The sequence below is a fragment of the Octopus sinensis genome, linkage group LG12, assembly GCF_006345805.1.
Source record: "Octopus sinensis linkage group LG12, ASM634580v1, whole genome shotgun sequence".
Classification (NCBI taxonomy): Eukaryota; Metazoa; Mollusca; class Cephalopoda; order Octopoda; family Octopodidae; genus Octopus; species Octopus sinensis.
In genome coordinates this window covers 53,163,083-53,188,082 of record NC_043008.1, presented here as the reverse complement: position 1 = coordinate 53,188,082, position 25,000 = coordinate 53,163,083, and the positions used below count along the sequence as shown (strand labels likewise).

At 33.5% G+C, this 25,000-nt stretch overlaps 1 protein-coding gene and 1 long non-coding RNA gene across 2 annotated transcripts in view; both read right to left on the bottom strand.

Moving 5' to 3' along the window:
* Positions 1–8,937, bottom strand: part of LOC118765639 — a 17,438-nt gene extending 8,501 nt beyond the window's left edge. The window contains exons 1-2 of the long non-coding RNA XR_005001505.1: positions 8,916–8,937; positions 4,675–4,679 (exon numbers count right to left, since the gene is read on the bottom strand). This is a non-coding gene — a long non-coding RNA (uncharacterized LOC118765639). The remainder of the gene's footprint in view (positions 1–4,674; positions 4,680–8,915) is intronic.
* Positions 1–25,000, bottom strand: part of LOC115217920 (small conductance calcium-activated potassium channel protein 2-like) — a 196,857-nt gene that overhangs the window by 140,409 nt on the left and 31,448 nt on the right. The window lies entirely within an intron of this gene.

The following is a 25,000-nucleotide window of genomic DNA, read 5'->3' as shown; positions in this document are numbered from 1 at the left end:
CCCGAGATCCTAGAAGACACACACACAGACAGACAGAACGATTTTATATAATATATATATATGTGTGTGTGTGAGAATTTCTATTTTCATCTGCCAAATTCTGTCCTCAAAGGTCAGCCTCAAATTATAGTTGAAGACGTCCAAGGCACAGCGTATATACATTAATTATGATACACAGTTAGCTATTTTAATTTAATGCTGCTCCCATGGTGTTCACTGGATTGCACAGAGAATATTTTTTTTAAATTTAAAGTGCTGGAGCAAATATGTTAATAAATTTAGTCATTTTTTGTAACCTAAATACTAAAAGTACTTTTGTTATTAAAACTCTGAACAAGGCATTATAAATCACTACTTCCTACAACACGAGATTTTAAAATATTTCTTCAGTTTTATTCAATATTTTGTCATTTTGATGCTAACAATCACAAGATTCTTCGGAGCCTGTTTTTTTTTTACCTTTTTTAATTATATCTTCAAAGATGTATTTTGTCAGGTAAGCATTATCGTGTTGTGTTAAATAAAAAAACCCAGGTGACACCTATATAATCGTAAATTATTGGTTTCTGTTAAAAATACGGAATATAAAATTGAAATCAATCTTTTTTCACTTTAATCTTCGTGACAATTAAACAGAATTAAAAATATTTTATGATATATCAAATTAATCAAATTTTATAAATGATGGAGTAGCTTTTCAAAGAATTTAATCTTCCAAGGAAAGAGTTGCATGAAATTGGATTAAAAAAGATTTGCAAAAGATTTTATTAACAGGGGACGGTGATTCTTGGAAATGAGATAAAAGAAGAAAAACTTTGGCAAATATGTTATAGCTTTCTAGGATAATAACAAATCATCTTCATATCGTCGTTTTATTAGATTTAATTTTTTTAGAGAATGAGAGAGACGGAAAGAGACAGTGTGGTTAGTAGAAATAAATTGTCCATTGAAGAATAACATTTGCAGTCGGTATAATTGTGGATGTTTTGAGTGTTTGTTAAAGAATTTTATTTTGTGTGAAATATGAAGTTTGGACGAAACTAAGTACATCTCATCTATCAAAAATGAAAGAAAAATACTAAAATCGTGGTTTATAAATTGTTGACAATAAATTTGACAGACATGTTGTTTGTATGTCAGGGGAAGTGATTTATGGACTGGTTGTGTGTACATTGAAATATATCTGTAAATAGATACACACATACACACACACACACACACACTGAGAAATATACACATACATAAGTTTTGTAATGCAAATAGGAGAAATAGAACTCAATACATAAAATAGAGTACAGCAACAAAACAAGGCATAGAGTTTCCCATTTTCTCATGTAACTCTATGCCATTGAGTCACTTATGTAGCTTAAGAATTAACAAATAAAGATCTGATACACACACACACACACACACATATCATCATCATCGTTTTGTCATAATTTAATGTCCACTTTTCATGCTGGGATGGTTTGGATAGTTTAACTGAAAACTGATAAGCCAGGGAGCTGCACCAGGTTCCAGTCTGATTTGGCAAGGTTTCTACAGCTGGATGCCCCCTCCCCCCTAGTGCCAACCACTCCAAGAGTGCAGTGGGTGTTTTTTACATTCCATGTATGTATATATATGCATGTGTATGAATAAATCTACCTGGAACCATCCAACAATATCTATAAATCAATCAATATAAGAACTTTTATGTGATCACTTGACCTGCAAGAAATAGTAGCCAAATTTCACTTTAATTGCATCCCACTGGCTTTAAAAATAATATTACATGAAATGAGATCATTCTAGGTACAATGAGTTTGAATATAAATGAAATGGTCATGGACGGAATGCCTTTAATTATAATTGTACTCAATAATGGCTGACTTGGAGTAAAATAACAAACAAAAAATAAACAGCAGAAAATTCTTTCTCAAATTACATATTGTACTCTTAAAAAGAAATAAGGGTCACTTAACATATTATAGTTCTGAATATTCTATATTGCATAGGGCAACAGGGAAATGTAGCATGTTTGATGCAGTATCACATCATATTCTTAGGGGTAGTTGGTCCACTTTGGTCTCCACTTGGTACCCGACTCTCACCTGTAACTCCAAGAAGCTATCTGCATGCAACAGTGGCCACACTCCGATAAACCACTTTCTCTAAGAGGCTAAACCAATTAAAGGCAGCCAACAGGTATGTAGCTCTTGCCTACCTATGCATGTGAAGAGTGGGTCCAGTGGACTCTGTAAAAGAAACCTTCATGGTTCAATAGAGGAAAAGACAGCTGCAGAAATGCACTGTGGATTGCAAAGAGCAACATGTGGCAAGTATGACATCTTGGTCATCCACTGCCTCTGTTTCAATCCCCGGTCATCTAGACCTAGTCTTGCCCCTGGGTTGTAGATAGTTGTGATTGAAACAAAGTCATTGCCCAAGTCACCTGTCATTTCCAGGATGACTACATGGTCATCATCATTCCAATGGATAAACATGTGGGTTTATTCCATCATGTTTATTTGATCGAGGCTAATCATGAATCAGGTAACAATAACAACAACAGCATCATCAACAAGCAAATTATTCCTAGCTATAATGAAATAAAGAGGTTTGAAAAACAGATAAAGGAACAGGCATGACCAAGGAACAAGACCAGGTGAACAATCAATTAAAAATCAAACTGATCTATTGATCTATTTTAATCAACAGCATGCGATCTGTTTGTATGGCAATAATTGGATAAAAACAATCAAACAGACAAATAAATTCACATGCAAAATTTCCTTGCCAAAATAATCCATCATGTTAAAATATCTCTTACATGGGCAATGTATGTTTCATGCAGTTGCTAGAGGTAATAACTTACAGTAATTAATTTCAAAACACATGGAGGAGCATTGAAAATTGAAAAAAAAACAAAAAACAAAAATGACATGGAGGATTGATCCTAAAACATGTAGCGCCACATTTGTAAAAAAAAACATTCAGCCAATTTGGAAACATGTAGAACCAATACCAAAACTACGTAGCGCTAATTTAAAAAAGTTTAAAGAATAAAATGAAGTTTGAAATTTGAAATTCTTGTAGCAAAAGTCTCAATAAAACATGTAGCACCAATTCCAGAATAATGTAAAGGAAACCCTTTTACTGCGGAAAGCAGATATGCCTACACAGAATTCCATTATCTTTAACTGTGGAAAATAGTTTTGTATAAATATATATATATATATATATAAGCAAAAACAAAAAGACTGAAACAAAACAAATAAAACAAGCAACACAAAATACATTTAGGGTCCAATTTCATGTTTAAAATTGATTTCTCTGACATGTAGCAACATGTAGCATCAGAGAAATATTGTAAAATAACTTGGTGAGAGACAGAGTTGAAGGAAGGAGAGAATTAAAAGTGGGAAGTGAGTGAGAGAGAGAGAGAGACAGAGAGAGAGAGAGAGAGATAAAGGAAGAGAGAGAAAGAGAGAGAGAGAGAGAAACCTTTCTGGTTTTGTGAAACCTAATTTCTCAAGATTGGTATTTAGGCAATGTGTGTGTGTGTGTGTATGTATGTATGTATGTATGTATGTATGTGTGTAAGCATGTTTATCTCTGCATGTCTTTGCATCAATGCCACAACACAGGTTGAAGTGCCACTCGACTAGGTCCTACAGTTTGGCAATTTAAAGTGTGAAGCCCACAGAAATAAAGTGCGTTACTTGAAAGCAAGTCAGGTTAGAAACCTGGAACAGCATCTGGCCATAGAATATGGTCTTTAGAGGCCACAGCAAACCCATGCCAGCATGGAAAAAAATAAAAACAAAACAGACATAGAAATGATAACAATGAGGTGACAATGACATAATGATGATGATGATGATGATGATGATGATGATGATGATGATGATGATGATGTTGATGATGATGATGATGATGATGATGATGATGATGATGATGATATTAATCATGATTATACACATCCAGACATGAGAGAGAAGGGATTATGGATTATGGATTTATTACTAAGGAAGTAATGACCCCTATTAATTTTATTCCTTTATTAAACTGGAATATCCAACAAAGAAACCGGTACATGATTGCTCAGTCTGCTAAAAATAGCAGCCCAAATTTGCTCGAATTTTACACCTTATTGTCTCAAAAAAATGAAGGACACATTGAAGGATAGTTTCTTAGATCTACAAAAATGAGGAGAGGGTCATATTCAGGATGTCTTTGACCTACATTTACTTGATTATGCCTGAGTTGATCCTAAACAAAAACAACATCTAGAGGACATTATGCGATTTATTTGTAAAGACATGTGGTCTAGTGGTCAAAGTATTGGGCTTACAATCACAAGAACATGGGTTCAATTCTTGGATCAGGTGATCTCTTTGTATCCTTGAGCAAAGTATTTCATTTTATGCTGCTCCAGAGCCCTCAGCTGAAATTAAACTCCAGCTGGGTGCCAACACAGCCTTCTCTCTCTTAAGTTTACATGTGCGTTAAATACAGCATTAGAGTATTTTAACTCTTATTTCTAGCAATGTAGGTTTCTAACAACCTAATCGTATTTAGTGATTGTTCTGTAGCATCAAGGGTAAGAGGGGTCCTTGATAGTGTATTTAAGTCTGCTCCCTATCATATGGGTACCTAAAATAAAAAATAAATAAACTTGGTGTTTGGTACCAAACCTTGCAACCTTGCAGGTGACAGCTATGGGTTTCTTTAACGCTGTTGTTTTACTATTGAATGAAATTCAGTTGTATTGAATGCAATATGCATACAAACAGGCATGGCTGGTTGGTAAGAAGTTTACTTCCCAGCCACATGGTTTCAGGTTCAGTCCCACTGTATGGCACCTTCGGTATCTTCTACAATAGCCTTGAGCTGACTAAAACTTTGTGAGTGGATTTGGTAAACGGAGACTGAAAGAAGCCCTTACAATGGGGTACTGAAAAGTTCCTAGCTTTGGGTAAAAGAAAACACAGGAGGATCAGTTAATTATGATTTTATTTAACATATTCCCCTCTCAGATTCACAGAGTTATGGCAGCGGGCCTTCAGTTTTTCTAAGCCCTGTAAAAGAACTCAGAAGGCTTGGCATAAAACCAGGCCTTTCACGACACCCTTAAAGCCAAGAACTTTGCAACACACCCTTGTATGTTTATATATGTGTGTATGTCTATATGTGGACATATATATACATATATATACATATATATATATATATATATAATATATATATATATATATATATTATATATATATATATATATATATATATACATTCATAATAAATTTTTTTAAGTAGTGTTGGTTTGCCACGTGGATATAGTTTTTAGTTCCATTTATTCTATTTCTCCATTCATAATTAAATGACGTTTACTTTCCATGGCGCGTATTCTTTTTTTTACATAAGTTATTTCTATGGTAACGTAATTTTGGTTTGATTTTTTAACGGCTAAGAATTTAATTTCACTTCAAATTTGACACTGAATTGTAAGTATGTTTTTATTTATCCTTATGTCATATTGTTATTTTTGATATTCTGGTTAATTACGATGTATTTAATGTGTTTTCATAGGAGTGTTATGTATATGAGATTGTGTGCGAGTTTTTAGTTGTATAATTTATTTATCTGTATGAGTGTGGGTGTGGAAATATTGTTGTATATATCGAGTTAGTGGTATGTATATGCGTATATGTGAGGGAGTATATGTATCTGTTGTGTGTGTGTTTTGCGTGTGTGTGTGTTTGTGTGTGAATGTGTATATGGGTTTGTTATTAGGTTTTGGGATGTATGTGTTAATTTGTCTGTGTGGGAGGGAGTGGGTTTTGGTGTATATGGAGGTTTATAAGTTAGTATAGGTATGTGTATAAGTCGTGGGTCTGTGGTTTACGTGTGTGTTTGTGTGTGAATGTTTAGGTTAGGGGGATTACTATATAGGTTTGTTATAGAGTTTAGCAAAGGGAGATTTTATCGTTATATGTTTTTTAAGAGTTTGGTTTATCATGGTTTTTTTTTTAGGAATTCGTAGTAATTTGTCTATTTTCGATGTTGGTTGTTTTATTACATTGTTTCATTCATAATTTTTGAGTGGTGTTTCGTTTGCCACGTGAATTTTATTTTTAATTCCATTTATTCCATTTCTCCATTCATTAATTTAGAGATGTTCGTTTCCAGAGCGGTTATACTTTTATACATATGTTAAGTTCCTTGGTAAAGTAATTTTGTTTGGTGTATATGTTGAGGCTTATATGTACTTGTGGGTGTGTGTGAGTGGGGTGGGTGTTTGTATTTGTTATGGGTGTGTGGTTTACGTGTGGTGTTTGTGTGTGAATGTATAGGTTAAAGGAATTGCTATATAAGTATGTTATAGTGTTTAGTAAAGGAGGTTTTATCATTTCTGTTTTGTGAGTTTTAGCTTATCATGGTAGTTTTATAAAAGAATCCATTCATAATTTTTGTGGTTTATTTGTCTGTGTGGGGTTGAGTGGGTTTTTGGAGTATATGTTGAGGTTTATATGTATGTATTGGTATGTGTAAGTGGTGTGGGTATTTGTATATGTCGTGGGTGTGTGGTTTACGTGTGTGTATTTGTGTGTGAATGTTTAGGTTAGGGGGATTGCTATATAGGTTTGTTATAGAGTTTAGTAAAGGGAGATTTTATCATTATATGTTTTTATGAGTTTTGGTTTATCATGGTAGGTTTGATAAGGAAATTCGTAGTAATTTGTGTCTATTGCGATGTCTTTGTTTTATTGCATTGTTTCATTCATAATTTTTAAGTAGTGTTCGTTTTACCAAGTGAATATAATTTTTAATTCCATTTATTCCATTTCTCCGTTCATAGTTTTGAGTGATGTCCGTTTTCTAGAGTGTGAATGTGGGTGTATGGTGTGTGTGTGTGGGAGTATGAATAAGTATTGTGTTGAAGTATTTAGCTATTTTATTTATTTATAGTTGCCTAGACTTTTTATGTGTATGTATAGGGATATATATATAGGTGTGTGATTTAGTGTATGTAGTTAGATATGGTTATATATAATTAGGTATATGTGTATGGGTGTATATATAGTTTAGTATTATATTATTATTATTTTTTTTTGTTTTGTTTTATTTTATATTTTATATTTTATATTTTATATTTTATATTTAATTGTTGATAGGTTTTTTAGTTTATATATTGTTATATATTGATTATATATGGATTATAGATAGGTTATATATGGATTATATATTATATTTTTTTCATTCATACTTTAATTATTTTAAAATTATTATTTTTATATTTTAAAATATTGATTTTTAGATTGGAAGTCCACCTGAAGATTGTCGATCAAGACAAGAAACGATTGTAGTGGCGGTTTTTTTGACTATTTATTAAAATTTTATGTATTGATTAAGTTTTCCTTGTTTGTTTTGCAAAATAGTGGTTTTGTCTCTAATAATATTTTATATATATATATATATATATGGGCATGGCTGTGTGGTTAGGGAGCTTGCTTCCTAGCTACATGGTTTCGGGTTCAGTCCCACTGCGTGGCACTTTGGGTAGGTGTCTTCCACTATAGCCCTGAGCCGACCGGAGCTTTGTGATTGAATTCGGTAGGTGGAAGTTACTGCCGTGTGTGTATGTGTGCGTATAGCTGCTCAGTGCCTCTCCGAAAGAGAGAGAGGGATATATATATATATTTATATTACTAAATGTGATTAGGTTGTTAGAAACCTACATTGCTAGATATAAGAGTTAAAATGCTCTAATGCTGTAGTTAATGCACATGAATGAAGGCATATTCTAACAGGGATGATAATAGTCCGAAAAGTGCATGGCTGTAGTCCAATGACTGGAACAAGCAAAAGCTACACATACACACACACCATATATGCACTATGCACACACATACTCAATATGCACAGCATTCATACAATACATACGCACATACAATATACATACAATACACACATGCAATGCACACAGAAAACACATATACAATACACATATATACACACACACATCCACACACACATGCACAACATACAAACACATTAAAATACACAAAAGGAATATATACATACAGAATACAATCCCACAATACGCACACATATATACAATACAGATACACACACAATGCACACAATACACATACACACACACATACACACACACACACACAAACATATTATACTGATGCAATACATAACACTGATATATACATACACACATATACAGTATACACAGGTACACATACATACATACGCACACACAAAACCAGGACACATATTTTGTCTTGTAATGAAAGTGTGATTAGAATTTGTGTGAGAACCAATTCTTGATTCCAGTAAACTTTTCACCTTTGACCTCAACACTACTTTAAATTCGGCATTATTGATCTTCCCTGGTATATCTTCGCTTTCAGTTATTGATTTTTTTCTCCTTCATCAATGAAATTCCATTTATTTTAAATATTTGATTTTAGAAAAGTTTTATAGTATTAGAAATATTTTCTTGGAGAACTCATGGCTGTTGTTGTTGGTGGTGGTGATGGTGGTGTTGGTTCTGAGGATGTGTAATTATGTTTTTGTGTGTGTGTGTGTGTGTACGTGTGTATGTATGTGTATGTGTGTAGGTGCATGGGCGTTTATGTGTGTGCATGATTACGCATCAGTGAGTGTATGACTGTATATGTGTGAGGGAATGCGTGTGTGTGTGTGGATATGTGCACATGTGTAAGTGAGTGTGTGCATGTGTGTTTGTGAGTATGTGTGGGCGTGTGCATGTGTGAGATGGAGGTGAAAGTGTGTTGAGGGAGATGTGCATATGTGCATATATATATTTATTCCTTTATTCTTTGTCAGACTGTTTAAATTGAAGAAAACTATGTATATACACCAGAATACACACACACACACATATATACACACACACACACACATATATATATATATATATATATATATATATATATACACATGCATACATACATATATATATGCATATATATATATGTAGGTATGTATGTGTGTATATATATATATATATATACACATACATACATACATATATATATATATGCATATATATATATAGATATATAGTAAAAGCAATTAAGATTCAAGTGAGTTCTGTTGAATATAGATAAAATAGATATATATACATACACATACATGTATATACATATATATATATATATATTATATATATTCATATATATATACAAATATATATATATATATACGTACAAACATATACATATATATATAGATGTATATATATGTATGTGTGCATATATATATCTATATATATATATATATGTGTATGTGTGTGTGTGTGTGTGTATATATATACACACACACATGCACATACATATACATATATATATATACATGCATATAGATAGTCTTAGCCAGACATTTTTCTAATTGTTGTAATTGAAGGAAAAAACATGTAACTGATGTTATTACTTGAATGTTTATAAACAGAGAAATGGACAACAAGAAACTGTGTGATATAAACATATATTTTTAGCTTCCATAAAATCGCTGCAGTACAGGTGAATGGTTTAATAGGTTCAATCCTACGGCATGGCATCTAGGGCCAAATGTCATTTTATATTGCCTTGGCCGACCTGTACCTTGTGAAAGCCTTGTCACACACATTTTGCTATGCTGATTCTGCCTGAGAATAGCATAAAGGGTACAAATGTCTGTGGAATACTCAGCCACTTATATGTTAAATCAGGAGCAGGTAATTCAGTTGATCAAACAACTGAATCCTCATTGCCAAACGATGGAGATCCACCATACTATGCCCCCCACAGACTGTAGGGTGGGAGCTGGTTTGTTACACCCTTCCCGCTATTGACCATATCATCATACTGTGGCATATGTATTTATAGGTGCAGACATAGCTGTATGGTAAGAAGTTTGCTTCCCAATTGCATGGTTTCAGGTTCAGTCCCACTGTGCTAAAATTTCCCATTTTACTTTCCTCATTAAAATTTTCTGCTAAAATTTTTCACTAAAAATTCCCATTAAAATTTCCTTCTAAAATTTCCCACTAAAAATTCCCATTAAAATTTCCTGCTAAAATTTCCCACTAAAAATTCCTGTTAAAATTTCCCATTAAAATTTCATGTTAATTCATGTTCCAAACACCAGCTTAATAATGACAAAACTTATTCTACTATATTCCTTATTATTCTCAAAATTTAATTGAGACAGTGGTGTGTATTTCAAGAGGAATATGGGAACAAAAGATTAAAACCTTCCATCAAAATTTTATGTTAACTCAGGTTCTAATTTATTAAATTCTTCAATATTTCCAAACTAAACTGAAACAACCGTAGTGCATTCCAAGAGGAATACAGTAACGAAAAGGTTAAAGGATCTGGAACCCAGGTGATATTCTTAGACATTTTTTGGGGAAAAAAGTGCATCTTATATGCCATCAAATATAGTAATTCTTTATATTATTCATGCAAACAAGGCATTGTTTGTTCCTTCTTGAGCCATGCCTGGCTCATAAGGTTCGGTTTCCCGTTTCTTTGGTGTATAGGTTCCCCACCTGGACGGGACGCCAGTCCGTTGCAGGTGAGCTGCAAGATGCAGGAGGAAAGAGTGAGAGAAGGCTGTGGCAAAAGCGTCAGCAGAAGTTTGCCATTACCTTCTGCTGGAGTTGCGTGGAGCTTAGGTGTTTTGCTCATAAATACACACATTGCCTGGTCTGAGACTCGAACCCGCGATCCCTCGACCGCGAGTCTGCTGCTCTAACCACAAATAAGGCATTGAGCTGGCAGAATCATTGTCCCATTGAGCTAAATTGCTTGGCAGCATTTTGTCCATCTTAATATTCTGTCTCAGTTCAAAATCTGCCAAAGTCTACTTTGTCTTTCATCCTTCCAGCGTTTATGTAAACAAATCAATACCTTCAAACTTGTTGGCCTGGTGCCAAAATTTGAAACCAATACTATCCATGAACATACTCTTTTACTCTTTTACTTGCTTCAGTCAATTGACTGTGGCCATGCTGGAGCACCGCCTTTAGTCGAGCAAATCAACCCCAGGACTTATTCTGTGTAAGCCTAGTACTTATTCTATCGGTCTCTTTTGCTGAACTGCTAAGTTACAGGGACATAAACACACCAGCATCGGTTGTCAAGTGATGTTGGGGGGAAGGGGAACAAATACAGACACAAACATATACACACATATACACACATATATATATACATATATACGACAGGCTTCTTTCAGTTTCTGTCTACCAAATCCACTCACAAGGCTTTGGTCGGCCTGAGGCTATAGTAAAAGACACTTGTCCAAGGTGCCACACAGTGGGACTGAACCCGAAAATATGTGGTTTGTAAGCAAGCTACTTACTACACAGGATTTTCAATTTCTTTTCTTCTTTTTACCTTATCTTTTCACAGACTCACCAAACCAAACCAAACCATTTTTTTCTAATTAAATGCTCAAAATGATTTAGTTTTTTCTCTTTGATGGAATTTAATAAAATGTTTTTAAATTTGTCTCCCTAAGAAATTCACCAATGGTTTTCTGATCTGCCCTTGATATTCTCAAAATTCTTGTAGTTTGCTTTGTAATGACATGGTCTCTGGTTCAGTCCTACTGCATGGCACCTTAGGTAAATATCTTCTACTATAGCCTCGGGTCAACCAAAGCCTTGTGAGTGGATTTGGTAGATGGAAACTGAAAGAAGCCTGTCATATATATGTATATGTTCATATATATATGTGTGTGTGTGTTTATGTGTTTGTGTGTCTGTGTTTGTCCCCCCAACATCGCTTGACAACCGATGCTGGTGTGCTTATGTCCCCGTAACTTAGCGGTTCGGCAAAAGAGACCGATAGAATAAGTACTAGGCTTACAAAGAATAAGTCATGGGGTCGATTTGCTTGACTAAAGGTGGTGCTCCAGCATGGCCACAGTCAAATGACTGAAACAAGTAAAAGAGTAAGAGAGTAAAGAGAATAACTTAGAAGTTTGGTATAAAGAGGCTGATAGAATTAGTACAAAATTTTTTAAAAAATGTAAAAATAATCATTGGAGTCAATTTGTTTGATTAAAACACTTCAAGGCAGTGCTCCAGTACGACCAAAGTCCAGTGACTGAAACAAATAAAAGATGAAAGATAAACATTCACTGCATTCTAAAGTCTGTCTAATTCTTGATATTTTTCATCCAAATAATTCTTCGTTTGTTTGTTTGTTTTTGTATTTCCGTTTCCTCTCTTTCGATTTTTTCCTGCCATCAATTAACAGACCCACTTAACCATTTTTTTAAATCCAAATCAAACACTCAAAATAATTTACATTCCTCTCTCTCTCTTAGTCGGCATTTAATAAAACATTCTTAGATTTGCCATTCTCAGAACTTCATCAATGCTTCTGCACTCTGCACCACTTCCAATATCTTCATCTCAAAGACTTCTAATCTACATGATAATTACAGTTGTTAACGTCCATGTTTCATCTCCAAAAACCGAAGTGGACCTGACGTACCATTTTAAACTTTTTTTCCTGGTTTCAATATAAATGTTTCTTTAAGTTTGTAATGTTTGATGTGTTTTCAAACAATTTTCTGGCAATCTCCAATCCTTCATTTGATTTCCGCTTTACATTTCTTGTTTTCCAATGTCATAAAGAACATGTCTATGCACATATAAAAGCTTGGTGTTGTACACTTCTATGTTTATTGCCAGCCAGTCATTATACAGGTTATGAGCTTTTTTCTCTTTGTACATGTATATCTATCTATCTATCTGGAGGGGAGGTATGACGACGAGCTCGGGGCGAACCTGGACGTCGACGAGGAGTACCTGACCTGCCTGTTCAGGACGACTTTCGGGCCAGGGCCCATGGACAACTTCCAGAGATCCCTGGCCTGGCAGTTCTACCGAGAAGCACTACCCATTCGGGATAAGCTCTATAGACACGGCTCGAGAAACACGGGGCCGACCTGCCCGAGATGCGGTCAGAGCGATGAAACCGTTCTGCACGCACTCGTGCAGTGTCCAACAATTTCCGACCTGTGGGCTTATGTCGAACAACTGCTGTCTCGTGTGGGATGAGTCGGTTTATCAGCTGAGTCTATCGTCAATATTGTCACGCCTCCTTCCTTCAAACGGGAAGGAAGAGCTATTTTCATCATCCTTGTGGCTATGGCGAAAGAATGTATCTGGTGGACGCGTCTGAAAGGATTGGAGACAAACACTTACCTCTCTGGTCAATCTCTCATCAACTTCTTCAAGTACCACTTGAAAAGGAAAGTGAGAGTAGAGAGGCAAGTTTTCTCTAGCGAATAAAAAAAGATGGGTGAATGTAGCAAGGATGGCACGTATGAATGACGAAGCCACCTTGAGCATAATCCTATGAACCCAGAAATTGAAAACAGAGGGTTACCCACTTGCAAACAAATGTGGTAACATATAACAATATTGACCAAGGTTACCGTGGTCTTTTTCGTAGGCTTTTCTTCCCACGGATAAACCTTACTTGTTTTCCCCTTTACACCATATATCATAACACTGTGATACACGATCCCTATTGATCGTTCTTTTTTTTCCTCTTCCCCTTTTTCCCCTTTTTTCCCCTTTTTTCTTCTTTTTTCATTTCTCTTTCCTTTTGTTCCTTTTCCTTTTCTTTTTATTCTTTTTACTCTTTTTATTTTATTCAATTTTTTTTTTGTTTTTGTTCTTTTCTTCCCTTTTACGATCCCTCTTGATCGAAAACCTACGCACCCCCCCTTTTTTTTTCTTTTGTATTTTGTTCTCTTCATCCCCCAAAAGAAAAGCTCTACCTTGTAACTTGTCCCATCTGTGTGCAGCCCTGTGTGGCCAATAAAGAAACTTATCTATCTATCTGTCTGTCTGTCTGTCTGTCTGTCTGTCTGTCTATATATCTATCTATCTATCTATTTGTCTGTCTGTCTATGTATGTATGTATGCATGTATGTGTGTATGTATATATGTATCTGTCAGTCTGTCTGTCTATCCATCCATCTATCTATCTATCTATCTATCTATCTATTTGTCTGTAAATCTACCTGTCTCTCTATTTGTCCATCCATCTGTCTGTCCGTCCATCTGTCTATCTATCTATTCATCTGTCTATTAATCTGTCTACATGTCTGCATGCCTCCTGCCTATCTGTCTTTCTAATTGCTAGTCTGTCTGTCTGGTTGTCTGTCTGTCTGATATTAAGGCACTAGAAAGTTGGACAAAATACCTTGTGGTGTTTCTTTTGGCTTTTTATGCTTTGAGTTCAGATCCCCTTCAAAGACAACTTTGCATTTCATTTCTTCAGGGTCAATAAAATAAAGGATCCCTTAAGTACAGAAGCTGAAGGTATAGATTAATCCAACCACTTACAATTGTTGGTCATCATAATCATCATCATCATCATCATAATCATCATCATCATCAACACCAACATCATTACCACTACCACCACCATCACCATCATTGTTATCCACATCATCACCACTGTCATTTTTCTCAGCATCCCACACATCTTTCATCATCCTCTTCATCATCATCATTTAATGTTTATTTTCCATGTTGCCACGGGTTATATATATATATATATATATATATATATATATATATATATATATACTAGCAGTATCGCCCGGCGTTGCTCAGGTTTGTAAGGGAAATAACTATAAAGCATTTTTAGAGAGTTATAGCCAAAAAATAGCCAAAAAAGGGAAAAAAATATGGTAAATTTTTTTTGAGAGTTAAAAAAGGATGGAGTTGCGTCCCCTAGACAGTTTGTGGTTCGTGTTTCTGATTCTCGACCCCATGTCGAATTTATCGATTTTTTTCAGAACTGGGGGAACTTTTCAAAATTTTGGCTGTGTTAGTTTTGAATTATGACATTGGGCTATGCGTGTGTCAAGTTTCATCAGAATCGGTTGAAAGCCGTGGTCAGGGTGAGGGTACAAGCAAACAGACACACAGAAACACGCACAGACAAACTGCCGTTTATATATAGAGATATATATATATATATGTGTGTGTGTGTATATATATATATGTGTGTGTGTGTGTGTGTGTGTTATATATATATGTGTGTGTGTGTATATATATATGTGTGTGTGTGTGTGTGTATATATATATATGTGTGTGTGTGTGTGTTTTAAATAAAATAACTTAAAAGACAAGTTTATACTCATCTCTGACGATGAGATATCATCTATTTCCTTGAAACAGCTGTAAGACCACCTTTCTATTAATAAATGTCCTAGGAATATCCCATTACCTTGACCTTGTTATCTTATTTTATTTAACATATACACGCTCACACACAACCTGCCTTGGCAACTGCAACTGGATCTGTGGATTTTGAAGAATTGGATTCTTCATGATGACAATGCACCCTGTCATCACACTCTCCTCACTTGTGAGTTTCTTGGCAAAACCAAAACATGGTACCACTTCTGCTCCTGCAGAAATCAATTTGATGGATTTAGCATCTGCAGATTTCTGTTTCTTCTTCAAGATGACAATGCAGCTCAAAGATTGTTGTTTTAACACCGTTGTCAAGATTTAGAGCAAATCACAGAAGGTCCTTGACTCATTATGGAAAACAACTTCCAGGCTGGATTCCAAAATTGGCAGGAAAGCCGGGACTGGTGCATTGCTGTACAAGGTGACTATTTCAAAGACAATGCTGTTAAAACTTTATGTAAATAAATAATTTTTTAATACAGTTCTATATTTAAGAGATGTGGAATTATGTACATTATTTACATTATTTACATTATTTACATTTGATGGATATTTGTCCCCATCTTGTTTTTTTTTGTTTGTTTTTTTTAGTCTCTACATCTACATAAGAAGGTTAGATAGTTTGAAAGACAAGCTAGTTTTTTATGGAGTTTCTCTACATGTTTTCATTGAAGTCTAATGTCATTCCATACTAATTAGATAAAACTGTTCTATGTTTAAGAGATGAGGAATTATGTACATTATTTACATTATTTACATTTGACGGATATTTGTCCTCATCTTGTTTGTTCAACAAACAAGACAAGGACAAATATCCGTCAAATGTAAATAATGTAAATAATAAATTATTTTTTATTAAGCATAACTAGAACTAGTCTAGGCATAGGTTCAGAAGAAGGATCGAAGGTCCTTTCTGTGCCATGGATCATAAGGCCAGTTTCCTGGATTCTGTGTTGTATTCATACTCCCCCTAGATGGGACACCAATTTGTGGGAGGTTTACTCATTTTCACCTGTTGAGTAGACTGGAGCAACACAAAATGCAGCATTTTGCTCAAGAACACAAATGCATCACTTGGTCCAGGGATTGAAACCACAATATTATGATTCAGAGTGCAACACCCAAACCAATGAGTCCACACTGCAGGGTGTTATATAAATATATATATATATATGCATGTTGAAATTAAATCAAATTTGATGACTGGCACCAGTGCTAGTGGAGCACTAAGAGCACTATCTGGGCGTGATCGTTGCCAGAGTGGCTAACTGGCATTTGAGCCAGTGGCATGTAAAAAGCGCCAATCGAGCGTGACCGTTACCAGCCTTGCCTTACTGGCACTTGTGCTGGTGTGCAGATGGCACGTAAAAAAAACACGATTTTTTCGTGGCCATTGCCAGTACCGCCTGACTGGTCCTTGTGCCGGTGGCACGTAAAAGCATCCACTACACTCTCAGAGTAGTTGGGATTAGGAAGGACATCCAGCTGTAGAAACTCTACCAGATCAAGATTGGAGCCTGGTGCAGCCATCTGGTTTGCCAGTCCTCAGTCAAATTGTCCAACCCATGCTAGCAAGGAAAATGGACGTTAAGCGATGATGATGATGATGATGAGGAGGAGGAGGATATATTTTTATGTCTGTCTGAATGTAACTATGTAGGTATTTAGTTATGTTATGTATACAAGTGCATATATAAATATATATATATGTGTGTGTGTGCGTGAATATAAATGTGTGCATGTATGTATGTGTGTGTGTATGTAGAAACTATGTTGGAAAAATAAAGAAGAGACGGACAATTAAGTCATTGTTAAAGCACAACAGAATCCCACTGTAGTTCAACAGAAACCAAATAGATTTAACATTAACATAATTATTAAAATCAACATATATATATATTAACATAAATAATAAATTAACATAAATTAAAAGGGAGCAAGTTGGAATAATGTTAAAGAGTCATGCAGAACTAGACACTTTGAATAAGACAAAGAATTTGTAGATTCATCAAATGCCATTATCATCTGATTATCATGCGAATGGTTTATCAAAGACAGAATGAAAAAAGTGAACACTGGCGATAGACATCTACAAAGTGGTACATCTAGCTTAGGTGCTCTTATATACATATATTTACATACATGCATATTTAGATGCTTTCCATATTATACATATATTATTTATGTATGTATATATATATATATATATATATATATATATATATATATATATATAATATATATATATAGGAGATGTACTTGCATAGCAAGTGTCCTGATCTGAGATTGTGTGCTGAAACGAAAACAATTGCAGCGTGGAAGGTGTTTGTAAGCCATTTAAGAAAAACACAAAAGCCGTTTGATTCACTTCAACATTTAAGTTTAATTTGTCAAAATATTTTCGTCGCTTTAAGACCGCGACCTGTTCACTGACAAAAGTCCATGCTGCATCTCTTAAATGGCTTACAAACGCCTTCCACGCTGCCATTGTTATATATATATATAAATATAATATATATATAAATATATATATATATAAATATATATATGTATAAAATATTTTTAGATATGTAGATGGTATACATACATTATATATATATATATATATATAATATATATTATATAATATATACATATATATTGATTTCAAAGTAAAGCACATTGCTAGCAATTTCAAGGAAGGGGCTAAGTCAATTACATCGACCCCAGTGTTCAACTGGTACCTAATTTATCAACCTTGAAAGGATGAAAGGCAAAGTCGACCTTGGTGGAATTTGAACTCAGAATATAAGGATAAAGGAAATGGCACTAAGCATTTCGCCTGGCATGCTAACAACTCTGCCAAATTGCTATCTTAATACGTATATATATATATTATCTATATCTATATATTTATCTGTCAATCTTTCTGTCTCAATATACACATATATTAAATATGGGATATAAATATATGTATGCATAAACATCTATATCTGTCAATCTATCTATCTATCTATCTATCTATCTATCTATCTATCTATCTATCTATCTATCTATCTATCTATCTATCTATCTATGTATCTACCTATCTATCTACCTACCTACCTACCTACCTACCTACCTACCTACCTATATATCTATCTATCTATCTATCTATCTATCTATTTATCTATCTATATATATGTATGTTTATATATATATATATATATATATATGTGTGTGTGTGTATGATGGCCATCCACTCGTGACCAAGGAAGACCACTGGTGACCGTCAGGAACATCGTGTGCTCTAGGACTAACTTATTTTGCATTTGCAGCTCTGTTGGTGGCTAATGACCCCTGCTCTTGACAAGCATACACGACTGCAAACATTGCAGACCAAGCTTTCCCCATTCACTACACCAGCAGTGCACATTCAAGCAGCATGCTTAAGTTCTTCATGCAGAATACGTGCTCTCTCAAAGGCATCGCCCCCCTCCTTAACCTGCTTCCTCCATCTGTGACGATTACAGGTATTGCTCTCCCAGTCAGTCTCCTGCATATCACAGGCCAATATATATATATATATATATATATCTATATATATATCTAATATATATCTATATATTCTCTATCTATATATGTATATATATATAATATTATATATATATATATATATATTATATATATATATATATAGTATATTATATGTATATATATTGGGCCTCACCGCGGAAAATGACTAGTGACTGAGACTTTTGGAAACATGCTGTGCTTGAGAAGACCCGGCAAGCCAAGTGAGACCATAACCTTGTGGCCTATTCCAGGGGTGTAACCAGCCCACTTATGAGTACCGTTCCTTCATTGGACACTAAACTCTGCTTGTGAAGACCTGTTGAGGCAAGTGATATCGAAATTGTAATCAAATTCGATGACTGGCATCCATGCTAATGTAGTGCTAAGAGCACCATCTGAGCGTGATTGCTGTCAGAGCAACTAACTGGCTTCCTTGCCGGTGGCACATAAAAAGCACCATTCGAGCATGATTGTTACTAGCGTTGCCTTACTGGCACTTGTGCTGGTGGGACGGGAAAACACATTTGAGCGAGGTTGTTGCCAGTGCTGCTGGACTAGCTCCTGTGCAGGTGGCACATAAAAAAACACAATTTGAGCATGGCAGTTGCCAGTACCGCCTAACTGGCCCTTGTGCTGGTGGCACGTGAAAGCATCCACTACACTCTCAGAGTGGTTGGCGTTAGGAAGAGCATCCAGCTGTAGAAACTCTGCCAGATCAAGATTAGAGCCTGGTGCAGCCATCTGGTTTGCCAGACCTCAGTCAAATCGTCTAACTCATGGTAGCATGGAAAGCAGATGTTAAACGATGATGATATATATATATATATATAAATTCATAAAGGGGATGAGGGGAAAAATTAGATATTAAGTTAATAATACCGTCAGTATATATATATATATATATATATATATCTATATATATATATATACATATATATACATGTATACAGATTTGTTATATCTCTAAACTTTACTGAATTCAAAGTTAAAATGTTAAGAAACGAAGCCTGAATCTGCATTCCTCATAGTTTAAACTGTAAGGTCAGTATAATCTGCTTTAACCTGGATTATATAAAACATCCTTTCATTTCACACTAATCCTAACTAATGATGCCATGTGTATTAAGAATCTGGAGTTTGTTAATTACTCTGTTGAGACCTGGATGTATTCAGGATTCTAGATTAAAGAGAATGACGGAATAGGTAAGAAAATAATTGCTGACATTATTATTAAGTCAGAATTATTTTCTTAATTCTGTAGACTTATCTATCTGTCTGTCTGTCTGCCTCCCTCATTCTCTCTCTCTATAAATACACATACGTATAACACTTTATATTATATCATCATCATCATCATCATTTAATATCCATTATCCATGCTGGTATGAGATGGATGGTTTGACTGGGCTGGCACATTGGAAGGCTGCACCAGACTCCAGTTTGATTTGCCATGGTTTTCTATGGCTGGATGCCCTTCCAAACACCAACCACTCTGAGAGTGTAATGGGTGCTTTTACGTGCCACTGGCATGAGTGCCATTTGTGTGGCAGCAAGGTATATTTACATGCCTCTGGCATGAGTGCCACTTTCAATGACGCTAATATCTGCCATGACTGCAATTTTGCTTGGCATAACGCGTTCACTTCTCAAGCACCGTATGATGCTAAAGGTATTGGTCATGGTCATTGCGTCTGTGAAGCTCAAAGTTCGAAAGCATATGTATAAGCATATGTACATATATATATATATATATATATATATATATATATATATATAAATATATATATATATTATTATATATATATATACTATATATATATATATATATATATACATATATACATATATTAATGTATATATATATATATATATATATATGTATATATATATATATAATATATATATATATATATATATATATATATACACATATATGTATGTATAATATGTAAAAATGTATAATATATACATACTTATACTTACACACACACACACACACCACACCATTATGTACATATATATACTATACACACAGAGGCACATTCGTATGCACATATACAGATATGTATATTCATGTACATACATACATACATACATACATATGTGTGTATATATATATATGTACACAGACGTGTATGTATATATATATATATATCATTATACACATAAGGAATAGACGGGGATAAAGTAACCAGTCAGGCACTATGCAAGCATTCAGTTATAATGCAGGTTATGGTTCGACCTTGAATAAAGCTGCATAATCTTAATAACCAATCAAAAGTAAGTGGATGTAAATACAATTGCACAATTGCAAGATGGCTAGGCAACAGAAACGTGCTTCAGACACATTTAAATCAAATATGCTGTACAATTGTGTTCTGGAATATAAATGTGACAATGTGCTAATCTCCGTATTCTTTGCAATTACTGGTGAGCTGGCAGAATTGTTTGCACACCAGAAAAGATTCTTAGCAGTATTTCATCTGTCATTGTGTTCTGAGTTCAAATTCCACCGAGGTTGACTTTGCCATTCATACTTTCAGAGTCAATGAAATAGGTACCAGTTCTGCACTGGGGTCGACATAATCAACTAGTCTCCTCCTCCAGAATTTCAGGCCTTGCACCTATTTTAGAAGGATTATTATACATATACATACATACATATAAATACATATGCATATATATATATATATATATATATATACACACACACACATACACGCATACATATGTGTGTGTGTAGTTAGTTGGGATTTTCACATAAAGCACTTCCATAGTGTTGGCTATCAGAAGATTGTAAAATAGGATTCTTTTCCATTCTATCACTCGAACTGTCTGAAAGTCCACAAATATCCATAAATTGTTTATAATGACAAATATTATAGACTGGCTTTAGCAAATTATTTTAATACTTCATATACAATTGTTTCATCATTATTCAATATGATCAATATTTTTGATTGATCATAATGATGGATCAATTGTGAATTAAATATTGAAATAATCTTGTAATATATTTCTTTGGTATTTCTCATCATCATATATATATATATATATCAATAGACATACATATATATATATAGGTATATATATATATATATATCACATGATCATGTGACCGACCAGTCCATCAGATGTAGTTAGACATCGCTGGTCACAATGCGTTCGCATTGTTTTAGCCTTCGAATGACGCCACCCCGCTGGCTAAGCAAGCAGGCCATATATATTATATATATAATATATATATATATATTATATATAAACAGATGAGTGTATTTTTCCCTTGTTGATGAGTTTCGTTTTTTCACTTCCCTGAAGAGAAGATTGCATTGTTTTATACCATTTATTCTTTTGAATAATATCAGTGAAATCCTCGAAACATGTGTCAAACGTAAAAGTATTGATTTAGACCTGCGTTAAACTCATTTATTTATTTATATACATCATATATACATTATATAATACATATATATATATATATATATATTATATATATATATATACATATATATATAATATACATATTATTAGTATATATATATATATATATTATATATATAATATATATATATATATATACATACATAATATAATATATATATATATATATATATATATATATATTATATACACACATACATGTTATGTAGATAATGAAACAGCAGAAGGTATTGGCAATTATTCTATGTTAATGTAAAAATGTAAATTTGTAGATCTATAATTTATAAAATTGAATAATCTATAAACTCAATGATTCAGGGTTAAAATGATTATGAAAATTCTCTCAATAAATAATGTATATAAATTGTGAAATACAGAGAAATAATATAATATGGATGTAACTGCTTGCACAACCTAAATCTTGAAGATACTTCCTTGTTTAAGACAGATATTTCATGAATAAATAATGAGATGGATTTTCTATGTAGTTATTTGAATGTTTCAATTAGCAATGAGAATCTTCGTTTGAATAAAAAAAGAAAAAATTTAATGAGTATGAAAATCCTTAAAATTGTTCAATTCTAAGAATCCTTAAATGCATCAAAAATTTGAAACAGAGCAAATGGTAAATGTCTCACTCGGATGTTGGTTAGGACAGTTTTTTTTCTTATAATTATATTTGTTGTATTATTTTTTCATTATTTCATTTAATTAAATATTTAATTTTTGTATTTGGTTTGCAAGGTTCTTGATACGAAGTCAAATGTTGAAAGAGGTTCTGTTGCACATTGGGACGGTCATCACACCAATAATAAACACACACACTGGTTTTATTTCACTTCTTTATTATTCATCAGTTAACTATTTAAAATGTTAGCTAATCAATTGACTGATTAATTGTTTGATTAATTAATCATTCAGTTATATTTCTCAAAGTTCTTTCATCACCATCTCTTCAGTGACATATCCTCTCTGCTGCAGGTCAGTTCAGGATTAAGCAAACAATTGATTAATGAATTGGTTAAATAGTTAACCAACCAGTGAACAAAACCAGTGTGTGTGTTTATTATTAGCATAATGACCCTCCCAAAATACAACAAAAACATTGATTAAATTCAATTCATGCCAAATATTTTTTGAAATATAGCTACTAATGTGAGGGCTACAACAACAACGACATGATGACAGAAACAATGAAAAAACGGATGTATTTCTCCAAGACTAATTAACTAATTATAAAAATAACAAAATAACAATGACAACAACAAACAAACGAAGATGATCATTTTTTTTTATTAAACATTTCTTTGTTTTTTTTTTTTAAATCGGAAGTATCATGACCCAGATTAAAAATTCGGACAGCTAAATCCGCAGATTAGCTAAACCTTGTGATGTTGAGTGTGTTTCTAATGATTGACGACAAGAAACAAAAAAAAAACGCTACGGTATGTGTTATGTTAGTGACAATGATAGGAGAGCACCTACACAAAGTTCTTAATAACATGAGAGTAAAATAAATTCTTAGTCGAACATATACAAAACTGATACACATAAAAAAAAAAAAAAAAATTGAAAAGCCGGTAGCAGAGGAAGCAAAAAACAACAATATAAGCTCTGTATATGAATTGTTGTTAGTTTAAAGACATTACCTTCTGATGGGAAAAGCAGAGGAAATAGAATTAAGAAAGAAAAAAAAAAATAATAATACAATAGAATACAGGTATAAGGATCCAACTGGAAAATTCAAAATATTAAAATTTTAATATGTGCATGTGTATATATCTATATCTATTATATATATATATATATATGTGTGTGTGTGTGTGTATGTATATATATATATATATATATATGTATATATATATATATATATATATATATTCATATACTTTATTTAAAGCAGCAGAAAATTCAACAAACCTGTTACTCTGAGTTTCCCGTTGCCGTTCGTCGGACAAACGGCAACGGGAAACTCAGAGCAACAGCTTTTGCTGAATTTTCTGCTGCTTTAAATAAAGCATATTACTCTACCACTGGTATTTGAGTACTCTTTTTTCCACCTTGTTTCACATTTACGTGTTTACTCCGGCATATATATCATATATATATATATATGTATGTATATGTGTGTGTGTATACGTATACATATGCATATATATCTCTATGCATATATCCGTGTGTTAAAATGTATTTACATATATACATGCATATATATGTATACACACACATGTATTTATATATATACACACACACACACATATATATATACATACATGCATATACATATACACACACATATTTATGCATATATGTATATGTAGGTATACATACATGCATATATATATATATGTAGACACATATATATATCTATTTATATATATATATATATATATATATATACACAATCCCACCCACCCACACACAAACACACACACAAATACATATATATGTATGTATGTATAAATATATATATGTGTGTGTGTGTGCATGTGTGTGTATAGGACATTGTTCTGGTAATCGTATATGTCAACAGTTAGCAAAAGAACTGCGTGTTGAAGACAAGGCATTGTACAAAGAGAGATGTTCATGTTTTTACAATGTCTCTAAGGTGTTTAGTGAATAATCACTTTGCCGAACCAACAGCTGGTTGTGTCATGACACATGTTATAAGAATATGAATGACGTTGTATAGGTATGTATGCGTGTATGAGTGTGTGTGTGTGTGTGTGTGGCTGTGTATATACATACATAGTTACATAGGTATACAAGGTCTGATCAATAAGT